Here is a 13,282-nt window from a genome sequence, read left to right as displayed (position 1 = left end):
GTGAAGTTTCACCAAAGCCTCATTGATTTAAATGTTCTGAATTTGATGGGGATGATTGCTGAGGATAAAAGGGACAGGTGCAAGAAGGACAGTGATAGGGAACATTTTTAATGACATGATGTTTCGCATATTGTAAAAGTTCTTTAAAATCATTACTTCATCCCATTTTGTCGACAAGATCATGATTTGATTATGCACAGCTCGGGATAGGGGTCTCTTTGTGATTCTTGGGATTGTGTATAATTAAACTGGAGGGTGGTTTCTTCATGAAAACTATGTACTGTAAAAAAGAAATTATTTTGAGTGAGGTGTATGCAAATTATATATCGTCACTCATTTAATCTTTTGGGAAGTTCTCCAACCATTCAAGTGTTTTTGCCATTTCTGTCAAAATGAAAAAAAATGTGCATTTTCCTTCTAAAGAATGTTTACATATCAATGCTAATAATAATGAAATAAATACAGTGTACTTACTCTTTGCAGAGAGGTTGTTTTAGAATAAGCGCTTGGTGTATGTCACTCTCTATGAACAGTTGTATTGAAGTTGTAATATGAGGTGTACACTTATGGTTTATGGTTGGTGCATTCCATTATATTTTGTATTATATATAAAATAAAATTGTTTGCATTTTCAAGTAATCCTTTCTACAAAAAGGTATATTTGGGTGCAGTAAATATGAGTAATGTTTATTTATGTGTATGTGTTTGTTGGTTAGCGGGTAGAACATTTTCTGTTCTCCTCTGTGCTTCTGGGCTTTGTGAATGCTGCATTCTGTCTGCAGAGATTTGTACTGTCCGTGGACTCTGCAGATGCTACAATATAAGGAACCTGTAGCGGATTAAGGGTGAACTGGTAAAAATCTAAAAGGTCAGTGAAAAAACTTTGTTAAAGGGACATTATGGTTAAGTTGCACTAATAAAAACCTATGAAATTCAGTGAAAAAACATTCTTAAAGGGACGTTATGGTTACAAGTAAAACCGAAAACCCCCAGAAATGTGCCAGTTATGGTAAGCTGAGCAACCATAACTTGCACCACCACCATGCACTGCTAAGACTAACACCCAGGACTTCAAAGATGACATCACAAATGTCATGTCCCTTTAACAAAGTTTTTTCACTAAATATATATATATATATATATATATATGTGTGTAGGAGAGGGTAGAGGGGCAAACAACTTGGCAAAGAATATCTCAGGGAGATTGTTGCACTCTGGGAAGTAGAAGACAAGATTCTACAAACCAGCTCTAATATGGCCATAGTCAATTTATCGAAACATACTCTTACCGATGCTCAAAAACAACTTTTGAGTCTTGGTCTAAATTTTTGCCCAGCTCCTCAATTTGACTATCCACAAAAAAGAATTGATTTTCACAAATATGTTTGTAAGATCAAATTAATCAAATTCTTTGCCATAAATCCGACCAAAGAGAAGTTTAAAACAAGACAAGTGGGGAGGACAGAAGTAACAAAAGAGGTTTAAACACATTATCTACATGAATGTACCTACAAGAAGGCGAAGAAGTTGCCTCTGACGATATTGAGACCAATCCAGAAGATCTGGAGATTAATATGGAATGGCACAAAACAAGTAAATTGAAGGTGAAATCAAAATTCAATCCACCTATGAGGATAGGCAGCTCCATAGAGACTTTTCAAAATCTTGTCATTGATGACGTAAAGAAAATATGTCTAAGAGAAGCTAAGAAGTTCAAATCAAATATGTTGACTGAACACACTAAAGCATTAAAAGAATTAAGTCTCTTACCACAATGTATCATCAAGACCTCTGACAAAGGCCGTAATATCGTACTCGTGGATAGAGATCAATACATCTACGAAGCCAATAGACAGCTGAATGACATGGCTTGTTATGAAAAATTGATAGAAAATCCAATGAGAGATCTGGAGCTGAAAGTAGAAGATTTTCTCAATGAATGGACTGAAAAGGGAATGTTGGAAGATCAAGAAATTAAATTTCTTTACAAACCACACTGAACCGTCCCTACGGTATATTTCCTTCCCAAAGTCCACAAATGTACCAGCAGACCACCAGGTATACCAATTGTTAAACTCACAGGATTCCTTTTGGGAAATATGTCAAAATACACAGATGAATCTCTTTTCCCATTTGTATCCTCATTGCCATCTAATTTAAGGGATACAAAGGACTTTTTATTTAAAACTAGTGAGCTACCTTGTGAACCCAACTACATTCTGGCTACAATGGACCTAGTGTCATTGTATACTTATATAAGACACGAGCAGGGTATAAAGACCTGTGCATACTATCTAAATACTAGATCTCTGAATTATACCAGAAATTCTGAGATGATCTTGGCAAGGATACATCTTTGTCTGACAAAGAATGTGTTTCTTTTCGATCAGAAATATTTCAGACAAAAACAAGGTACGGCGATGGGTACCACATTCGCTCCTTCTTACGCCAACCTAATGATGGGCTACTGGGAGAAGTATAGGGCCTGGAAAGAAGAAAACGAGAGGTTCATTATTAAGGTTGTAATGTGGCACCACTACATTGACAACCTATTCATTATATGGAAAGGGACTTCTGCTGGATGGATAGAATTTGTGAAACACTTAAACATCAATGATTTCAATCTAAGGTTCACAGAGACACACAGTCCTACAAACGTGATTGTTCTAGATGTAATGGTTTTCATAGAAGATGGAAAACTAAAGAGTCAACTGTTCAGAAAACCTACTGGAGTGAATACCCCATTACATGCCAAAAGTGAACATTCAAACAATTTGACTTGGAGTAATCCTTATTGAGAATTTATTTGGTTGCAAAGGAATTGCTCCAAGATCGAAATGTATGACAAAGAAAGTAAGATGACAGCCTGGGGATTCAGAAAGTAATGTTATCCTAAGCAAATAATAGAACATGCTTATCTGAAGGCACGAAAATTTGACAGATTGTCATTACTACTCGATCAGAAGGATGTCAAGGAAACTCAAAGAAGTAGCGAGATGACACGCCTGGTACTTACATATGGACAAACAGCCAAGACAGTTAAAAATATAATCAGAAAACGGTTGTTACATACATTGTCCCTCTTCGCTTTCCATGACAGACTCCAAAAAACAACAGTACGTGCTGTGACACAAAACCTGCAAATAAACATGCAGCGACGTACAATGTGGTACCTCACATTTCGAAATGATACACAGGATTTTAAAAGAAAACGTTAACATTTTAGAATTTGTACAGTACTTTTATTTAACAAACAACTGTCAGAGACCAACGGACTAATCCCATTTCCAATTAAATTGTTGCAATGGTTCTAATGGCGACATTGAAAATGTTCATGCTGAGACACACACAGTTATTTTTGCATACACAAAGTATGCGTTGCTGTTAAAGCACCCGCTTTGTTTGCACAGTTATTTCCAAGACGGCGCCATGACCATTGCCTTACAACACCATAAATGATCTCATGTCACTCCTACTCGCTAATTCCACGTATTAACATTATAATACGGCTGTCTGTCCATAACATGATACTGGACAGACAGCCGGTCATGAGCAGTTGCATCTGCCGTTGAAAGAAGCCGTCACTCGGCATCTGGAAACCATGGCACGCACAGTACAGCAAGATGTAGCTAGGTGGAAAATATAAGAGAAAATCTGTGTCAATACCCAAACTTTAGGAAAAAATTCCAAAACAGACACAAAGATTGTGGAAAGTAGTACACAAATGGAAGTCGACAAACGAGACATTTTAAAGAAATTTTAGCGTTCACCATGGGTACATATAGTGACGCCCTACAAATGCCGAAAAACAGCAGTCGCCGTAAGGGTTAAAAAAAGGGCAACTACACAGTAAGATGGTAATTCAGTTATGAACGCAGCATGAATGGACAAGCAAGAAAAAATTACATGTCTTCATGTTACACAAGACCAAAAGAACGTGCAAAGTAATACACAAAGGTATGTTGGGCAAGCATAACATTTGAAAGAAAAATAAATAACGGTGAACAAGGGTGACTATAGTCATAGCCTGCAAACGCATAGCCTGCAAACGCGAACAATGTTCACTCTCTGTTATTGGAGGGAAATTACAACTGCGCAAAAAGATAATACTTCAGTTACATTGTCACAATTAGTGTTTGGAAATATAAAATTTAAACATGAGTCGGAGTAGTCGTCAAAATGAAACTTACATCATCTTGACAGCCTCCATTGTTTTAGGCAAAGTGAGACAGCAAAATGTTCGTATCAAAGAATCTTCGTGAACTGATATTTCATGTTCCTTACAAACGTTTTTAAAACAGAACCTTATCAAATGGTATTTTTTTCCAAGCTTTCAATCCTTGCACAGCTTTTGAACTTTCCCTTTTGCTCAAGGTCAAAAAACAACAGCCCCTTATGGATTGACTTGGATGCGTGGGCTTACTCAGCTCACAACCAAAAAAGCAAATGAACTGACCTTCGCTCAGAACACAAATACATCCTCACTTTGCAACAACATATGAGCATCCAATGTTAAAAACCGCTACTCCCATATGCCTCCAAAATCACTGTTTCCATCAAACACTCCAGGTGGCCGCCTCAGATTTGAAAACATAGGACGCCATTTCGACTTCAATATTAAACTGAAAACATTACAACACAAACGCAGGCATTGGTCCCCATACATTGAGCACCAACTTCCACTTTACCGTATGAATTTGGTGGCAAGAAAACAGCACTTTTTGAGTTTGCGCTGCTACATTGCATCCCAACCTAAGTAAAGCTCACCTTCGGAAACAGTATTTCATAAGTATAACAAGTACATTGGTGTCTTGTTTTGTATGTGTTACCGGCGATGTCCATGTACACCAAAACATGAACAAAAGATGGCGGAGGCCGCGAAGAAATCGGACACACTTCACGCTGCTCCACAACCAATCAGTGAAAGCGCCACATGTCTGCGGACATGACGCTACGGATTAGACAATCGATTTCTTGTCCGCGGAGCGAACAGGAAGTGTGACCGCAGAGCGGACATAGATATCACTAATTTTTGCAGACCTACTTTTTGATCGTTTTAAAGAAAACTACTGGACAGATTTTCACCAAATTTACAAAAGCACTCTTTTGGGACCAATCTGCTGCTCCTGCTGCAAATATGGTGAAAATCTATCCAGCGGTTTCGGCTGTAGGCGTGCACAAAGTTTTTCCCCCATTCAGTCTATGGGAAAAAAAGACATTTTGGGACCCTGCCTATAATTTTTCACCCCCTGGACCAAACATCACCAAACTTTGCAAAGAAATTCAGAGTGGCCCTGTAAGCGATATTCAATCAACACTACAGCCATGTCAATGCCTAGTCTGGGATGCTGAGGAAAACCCTTATTAATGTATTGTTATGTCTAGTTCAGTACTCTGGATGACCACCCTTGTATAACACCCCCCTCTTAGAATCTCCCTGACCCCACTGAGCCAAGAAGTAGGTTTGTTTTGCAAATTAAAAGGTTTATTTGAGAATTTAAACAATATATATATATATATATATATATATATATATATATCACACTTTATAAATAAATTGATAACTGATATCACACTTCAGAATAAGATGTTGATCAACAATGGGTAATCTGGCACTTGCACACTTCTTACAATCAATGAGGAGTTAGTATAGGATGGATAAAGTAACAAAAATACTTTTATGATTTCAAGGGAAAAGCAATGAGGAATGAAATGCAGTACAGAAATACTTGATATGATTTTAGCAAAAGATAAGATAATCACTTTTTCTCTGGCAATTCACCCCCCACCCCTATGCAATGTAAGAAATGGAAGGAGATGGAAAGAGGAGCACACAGTTCTCAGGAATGCAATCAAATACAATACGAAATTCAGTTCCCCCCCAGCAAGCTTAGAGGAAACAGGTAAGAGTTTGAAACACAGGCCCAAAATGCTTTTTAAATGTGATGGCAATGGATGGGAAAATGTGCCAACTGATTTTAATTCCCTCTAGAGATTCAGGGTGAGTGGGAGATGCGTGTTGGTATTAGGTCAGGCTCACTTTAGCAATGCTCTATGAGTTATTACCAAGTTGCAACGGATTTTAACAAAAGAAAGAATGGAGCTGCTATTTTGACAAGTGGAGAAATTGAGCCAAAATCGCAAATCGCGGTAAATTTCGCGAGTGCGTAAATCGTGATTGCGGAAAAAGTATAGGGAGTATAGGAAGTCGATTCTAGGCTTGTTGGAAAGCTTAGATTCTAAGCTTTCAAATGAAAGTTAAATTCCGTTCCTAGCCCAAACGGTTCCAGAGATACGGACGATTAAATAAAGGTTGTTTTTCGGATTTAAAGTAAACTCAAAATGACAGGTGACAGCTTGCAGCTTCAGAATTGACAGGTGACAGTTGTGCAGCTTTACAAATGACAGATGACACGATTTCTAGGAGGCTGTTCTACTTAGGTTAAAATAGTTTGGATTAGATTATTTTAACTAAGAGATTGGTTCTGCACAGTTCTGCTAGGTACTCACAATATAAATTTGAACTAGGCCTCGTCACGGATCTGGTCAACACGTCCGGCTGCGGTTCTGTCTGCTCGGCGGGTCAATCAGGCACCGGTTCTGCTCACAGCGATCTGGGTCAGCTCTGCTCTGCTGGTCTAGCCTCTCTGGATTCAGCGGCCTCTGGTTCTGGATACTGCTCTGCTTTCCAGTCTGGATCAAGTGGATTCTGGATGTAACACTGCTTTCTGGGTACTGGCAAGAGTTCTTGGCAAAAGAATTCAGACAGCTCGCCCGGCTGTGGAATAGTTTGCAAATGATTTTGAGGCCTGCTGACAAATACTTTTGCTTGCAGTGGGCCTTCTTGGTTCAAAGTTCTGTAGTCTCTGTTTAGCTTGGAAGTCTAAGTGTTGGATCTCTGGATGTGAAGTCGTCGGTCAGCATGCTCCGCAGCAAATGGAATTGAATGTCTCTACCTGTCCCAGCAGTCTCTTTTTATGTATTTTGAAAATGGGTGTGTGCCTGGTCATAACTAAACCTGCCCCTCTCACTTATCATTGGCCAATTCCTCCTCTCTCCCTTGATTGGGGGAAGGAAATGTGAGTCAGAGTGATGCTGTAGGTTTTATGGTCAGAGGAACCTCCCCTTGTCAGATTGCACACAAATCTATTTCTGACCCAAATACATATTTATCTATTTACCATTTTTCTAATATTCTAGGTCCAGTTAACATATTTTCTGTAGCACCAAACCATCCGATTCCTGTCTTTGTACGATGTCGTGTCCACTGATGACAGAATTCTCCCCTTTTCATCCAGATAACGACCTCTAAACCTTTCCAGATTTTACACAAATGTGCACCAGGGATATGGGTTACAGATGATAAAGTGTCAGATTTTTACATGCATACATTTGGAGTGAGACCCTATTTTCCGCTAGCAACCCCCCAGAATACACCACAGGGTCCTAACGCCTCTCAAAATGTTCACAGAAAAATCACAAAAATAATGATATTACTTAAATAATTCTGACAAGACCGCACTATGAGTTATCTATCTTTTTAAAATTATGCCCTGGTCAAAAAGGGGTGTGGCTTCCCCCATCACAGGGTGGAATAACTGGTTTATCCACTTCCCCCAAGCCAGCTTGTTCACAGAGGCACAGCTGCCCCCCAGTTTCTCCCAAGAGGAAGCTATTTTACGACGCCCCCAATATAACATTTGCCTGAGTCCAGGAAAGGCCTTTGTTCAACTCCCTGTAGTCCCCAGCTGCTCCACCCCCAATCTAATCAGAGAGGTGACAACTCCTTTTGGCAAGGGGACAAGTGGCTGAGCAGGTTTCAACTCCTGTCGGGGGTAGTTGTCCGGAAGAATCCAGTTTCATTAAGCCAGGTTTCAGCTAAATGTCACTTTTTGTTCCCAGTTTAAATCACTTACAATTTTTACATATACATTAAATAATTACTTCCTTCAAGTCATTTCAGAATATAGTTTTACATTGTATCCACCTCTTAGCAAGTCGTTCCTTGGTCTGGTTTTGTTTAATTTGTTCAGTTTTACACAAAAGTCTGGTGGTTTTAAAACGCCGTCTTTCTGATAGTGATGAGTACTGGTAATGCAACCATTTTTGGGATTAAGAAAATGAATTCCCCACAGTTCTGAGTTGCTTTTTGGCAATCAGCATTGCCATTCCCAATGGTTTCAGGCTACTGTGTGTGTAGCCCAATGGTGGTTTTAGGCAGTGCCCTCCTGTGCTCACAACATAGGCAAAAATGGGTGGCAGCCTATTCTTCATGTTTTCCCTGTGCACTCTCTGGGGAGTTCTGGCCATCATGATGTTTTCCATGCCAGTACTGCACAGTTTTATGGTAGGGCTTGTATGCATGGGTAAAAACATCCCACAGCCCATATACTTCTTTTGCAAAGTTTGGTGAAGATTTGTCCAGGGGGAGCGAAAGTTATAAGCCGCCCAAAAAGTGCTCTTCCTATGGAAACAGCAACTTAACCATAACTACACAGCCACTGACGTGGCTGTGTAAAATATATATATATTACATGCCCTGTGGTAGCGGCCATGTAGTTGTGGTTAAGTTGCTAGACCAATAAGAAGAGCACTTTTTGGGCGGCTTGTAACTTTGCTCTCCCTAGACGAATCCTCACCAAACTTTGCAAAAAAAGTATATGGCCCACTCTGAATTTCTATGCAAAGTTTGGTGAGGTTTGATGGTTTGATTAAGGGGGTGCAAAGTTATAGAGGGGGTCCCAAAATTTATTTTTTTCCCATAGACTGAATGGGAAAAAACTTTGCTCACGCATACAGCCCAAACCGCCGGATGGATTTTCACAAAATTTGCAGCAGGAGCAGCGGCTTGGCCCTGAAAGCGTGCTTTTGTCAATTTGGTGTAAATCCATACAGTAGTTTATTTTTTAAATTACCAAAACGTAAGGCAAAACAATTAGAGATATCTGTGTCCGCTCCGCAGACTCACTTCCCTGTTTGGTCTGCGGACTGTCCTCTGATTGGCTGTGCTGTCCGTGGACTGGCCTCTGATTGGTCAGAAAATTAGCTGACTTTTGCGTAGTCCGCGGACATCGGGACGCGGCCGCTGAGTGGGTGGTGAGAAAACGTGAAATACATTGGTTTTCCTGAAACGCCCGCCATCTTGGATTCGCAGACATTTTTAGGGTCTGCAAACAGTGCGTTTAAAAAAAAAAACAGCTTGTCAAACTCAACAATCTCTGGAGAGGTGGGGGGATGAAGATTGGATTGGATAGGACCATAAGAAACCCAAAAACGGGTTGTTTCACCCCCTGAAAATCTGCAAACACTCCAAATGTCCTCGGGCAGTTCTGTGGTGTTCGTGGACACTTCAGATGTCCTAGGACATGTGTACCTATTTCCGCATTACAGGGTTGTGGAAAAGCAGTTTTTGGATGGCTTATAACTTTTGCGCCACTCAACGAAACTGCATGTAATTTTGCAATTTCATTCTATAACTAATCCTGAATAGTTTTGCAACATTTTGTGGGATTCTGTCAAGAGGGGGCAAAATTAAATGGTGGGGCTCCCAAAATATTGTAAAGGCATATAAATGTGGTGTCATTTGACGAATCTGCACAACATTTGGCAAAATGATTTTGGATCTAGATATAAATGGTTTTCTAAAGTTTGGTGGGATTTTCTCAAGAGGGGGAGAAATTAGAGCGGGGGTCTGAACATTTTTAGATGGCTTATAACTTTGGTGCTAATTGACAAATGTGGACACATGTTTTGAGAAAGATTATAGACCCAACCTTCAATATTTGTGTAAAGACTAAATGGATTTTGTCAAGTGGGGGCTAAGTTATATGACTATTGTATGTACATACATTTTGACACTTTTTAAAAAATAAAACATGGGCGGATTTCGAGCAAACTCGTGAGGAGCATTGGAAAGGACATTAAAGCATGGTTTTGCAAATGTGCCTGTGTTTTATTTTTTGACAAGTGTAATAATGTAGGTACAAAAAATAGTCATATACCTTTGGTGACTGAGGTATAGCCTGTGGCAATGGGCAGTAGCCAGGTTGTCTGGGTCATGGCATAAGGTCATGACGTGGACAATCTGGCTACTGGCCATTACCGCTGAGGGCGAAAAGTGGTTTTAAAGTGGCAATGTCTACCTTGGACCGGCTATGTGGTTAAGTTATTCAAAGGAAGGATAGGTTTGAAAGGCTGCCATGGCAAGGGAAGAGGGGGTGTGTACGGAGCCCCGCCTTCTCTTTCCATGTTGGCTGTCTTGGAAAAGGATTGTCCTTCCTACAGTGGGACGTGGCATCCTGCTATAGGAAGAAAAATCAGAGATGTCATCAATGATATTTGTGATGTCATCTTTGATGTCCTGGGTGTTAGTCTTAGCAGTGCACGGTGGTGGGGCGAGTTATGGTTGCTTAGTTTACCATAACTGGCAAATTTCAGGTTTTTTTTCGATTTTACTTGTAACCATAACATCCTTTTAACACTTTTTTTTTTTTACTGAATTTACTGAGGTTTTTATTACTGCAACTTAACCATAACATCCCCTTAACAAATTATGTTCATGGAATATATATATGCGTGTGTGTGTGTGTATCACGGGAGCCCTCTTATGCCCAACTCCAGTTGTCATCTCACCACAAGTAACTTTTTAACCATTTCCTCCCAATGGCATGTAGGATCTCATGGCTGGAGCAGGATCCTTGTCCAATCCCAAAATGCGTTCAATGGTGAAGGAGCAACAGGAGTGTTTGCGGTCTGCCAGACTAGTCTGCAGTGTGGGGGAGCTGGCATAGGCAGTGGGCATAAGCAGTGCACAGGGACACACCCGCCCAGACCCCACCTTCAGTAAACAGCGGGCCCCCTTTACACTGAATTGTTTCTAGCAGGCCCTGCCAGCAATTAAAAAAAGGTCCCAACAGGCTCATACAGCACAGCGAGAGCATGCCCTGACAGCACAGAGAAAGCAAGGTGCTCACATGACACCCCGACAGTACCCACGCACACAGGCACATTGGGATTAGCCAGACAGCACTCACACGAATGTGCACCAAGACAGCACCAACAAACATTTGCTATGAGCAGTCGCACATAGTGGCAGGTGGCACTGACACAGGAGCTTCCTGCGGGCACCGACAGCTACACAAGAAGCATGGATGCTTCTTCAAGCTGGAGCCGACCACAGCCATGCAGGGGCACTTCCAGCAGGACTGCCTTATAACCAAGTTGATGAGCAGGGGCTGGGTTAACAATGTCATTAATTACAATCCCCCCATTAGGAAGTTTTATCATCTCAATGCGGACCCACTCTCCAAGACCAGAGGAACATACCTGTTTGTTGCCAGTAATTAGTAACTAATGGGGACACCAGAGGTTCCTGCAAGATGGACAGAAAGTGTTACCTCTTCCAATCAGAATATTGATTTAACTTCCCCAAAGATGCCGTGTACGGATATTGCACCTCTGAATTCTGCAAAATCATGAATGTTCCAAATCCACTGGTTTCCTTATTTTATGTTTTCACCGACGCTTGCTACATAAAGGCGTCAATATGATAATGCAGATACAATAAGAAGTCAGTCAAGTAATGAGTAATCTCCTTTAAGCACATTTTCTTACAATTAAATTAAAAAATAATCTCTTAATGCTAATAGGGTAATCCTAATGAAAATGGCTGCTTTTTTATTCATATGCATATGTGACACTGGGCGTGGCCAATCAGGAAACAATAGCGGTTGCTGTAAGGCACTCTGCATTGAGCCGCCATGTTGTCCTGGCACAGAGTAATTGCCTTCCGAGGGCCGGACTTAGTTTAAAGACACAGAAGCAACCAGTGCTTAACTGAAGAATGCACATGTTTATTTACCTGCATAATGCCAACCATGCAAAGGGGTGGAGGAGAAAGTGGGCAACTCGCGTTCACTATTGGTAAATTGTCAGGGTGTTTCTGAGCATGAAGACTGTGATCGCCCATTATTATCATAATACAGTACTTAACATAAGTAATATGCAATTGGCATTGAAAAATGTATAGGAAGCTGTGAACAATCTCTGTTTAAGGGGCATGCATTAATCATGAAACAATCAAAGATGGCCGGCTTGTTTCCAGAGAGCTTCTTTAGAGACAGTCATCCAAGATGGCTGCCTCCATGGAAGAGCTCACACAAAATCAAAGCATTCCGAGATGGACAGGAATGGCTGGGATTAGCCGTAGGAATTACATTGGCTAGAGGCACGGAATGGGAGGAATTACAACTTTTATACCTCCTCAAATATAATCTCCATTGGAAAAGCATTGTAGACCCTCATTCAAAGCCCATATTTGAAGTTCTTATGATAATGACAATCGTTTTGGCTTTACAGTAAGGCTTTTAGAGCCACCTAATAGCCCACACAACAAATGTGCCTGGTGATTAATAGGAACAATTTCCAATGACAACATCCTCACCATGTCTTCCCATTCCTCCCTCAAGCAGAAACAACACTGGTTGTCTACTTCACCGCTATTTAGATCATGGGAAGGGCCTTAACCTTTAGAACAATTGAATGTACACTGTCACCCCAAATGCTAATTTAAAAGGGAAATAAAGCTTAACAATCCATTCACCATAAGTAAACGTCTATTTTCTTGCCCCTTGCACACTCTTAATATGTGGCATTGTTTTATTTGCTAAACAACCTGTGCCCCTGTGTTTTCTTTAATGCATTCATTTTAGTCAGTTTCCCAGAATTCTGATAATTTGTGAGCTCTCTGAAATGATTGCCCTAAGCATTTATTTAATGGAGGGAATGAGCTTCATCATTGAATCTTCTTGTGCTGACATTTGCATAACTCTTCCTGCTGTCTCACAGGTGTCTTAGCACTAGCATTCAAGTTATATACATGTTTATCCTCTTTAATACATGGAGAATATTCAACTAGCTGCATAGCTAAATACCAATAAAGAATACAATATATATGTATTGGAAAAGATGCAACATCTTTGCTTAATACTTTACCATGTTTGGAATTTTAACAAAATGTTTATCTGGTTGTGGTACTGGGACATTTGTTGTGGGGGGTCGGTTGGCAGTGGTTATGTAGGTAAGCCTTGCTTTTTTAGTTCATGTTTCTATATCTATAGGGCACTGAAAAGTTAATGCCCATCACAAATGGGCCTGAAGGGGCCACTCCTCTACACCAAAACATACAATAACTCAAAAGCCACCTCTTCTGTCAAGCGTAAGAATTTCAACAAGCAGCTCAGTGTCTAGGCCCACTAGCTTATTTTATTCCAATGCTATGTTA

The 13,282-nt window shown here is 40.4% G+C and overlaps 1 protein-coding gene across 1 annotated transcript in view; it reads left to right on the top strand.

Moving 5' to 3' along the window:
* KCNK18 (potassium two pore domain channel subfamily K member 18) overlaps positions 1-13,282 on the top strand; it is a 173,695-nt gene that overhangs the window by 151,837 nt on the left and 8,576 nt on the right. The window lies entirely within an intron of this gene.

Source organism: Ambystoma mexicanum, chromosome 8 (genome assembly GCF_040938575.1).
Source record: "Ambystoma mexicanum isolate Mex_15411 chromosome 8, UKY_AmexF1_1, whole genome shotgun sequence".
Classification (NCBI taxonomy): domain Eukaryota; kingdom Metazoa; phylum Chordata; class Amphibia; order Caudata; family Ambystomatidae; genus Ambystoma; species Ambystoma mexicanum.
This window is presented reverse-complemented; position numbering and strand designations above follow the sequence as displayed.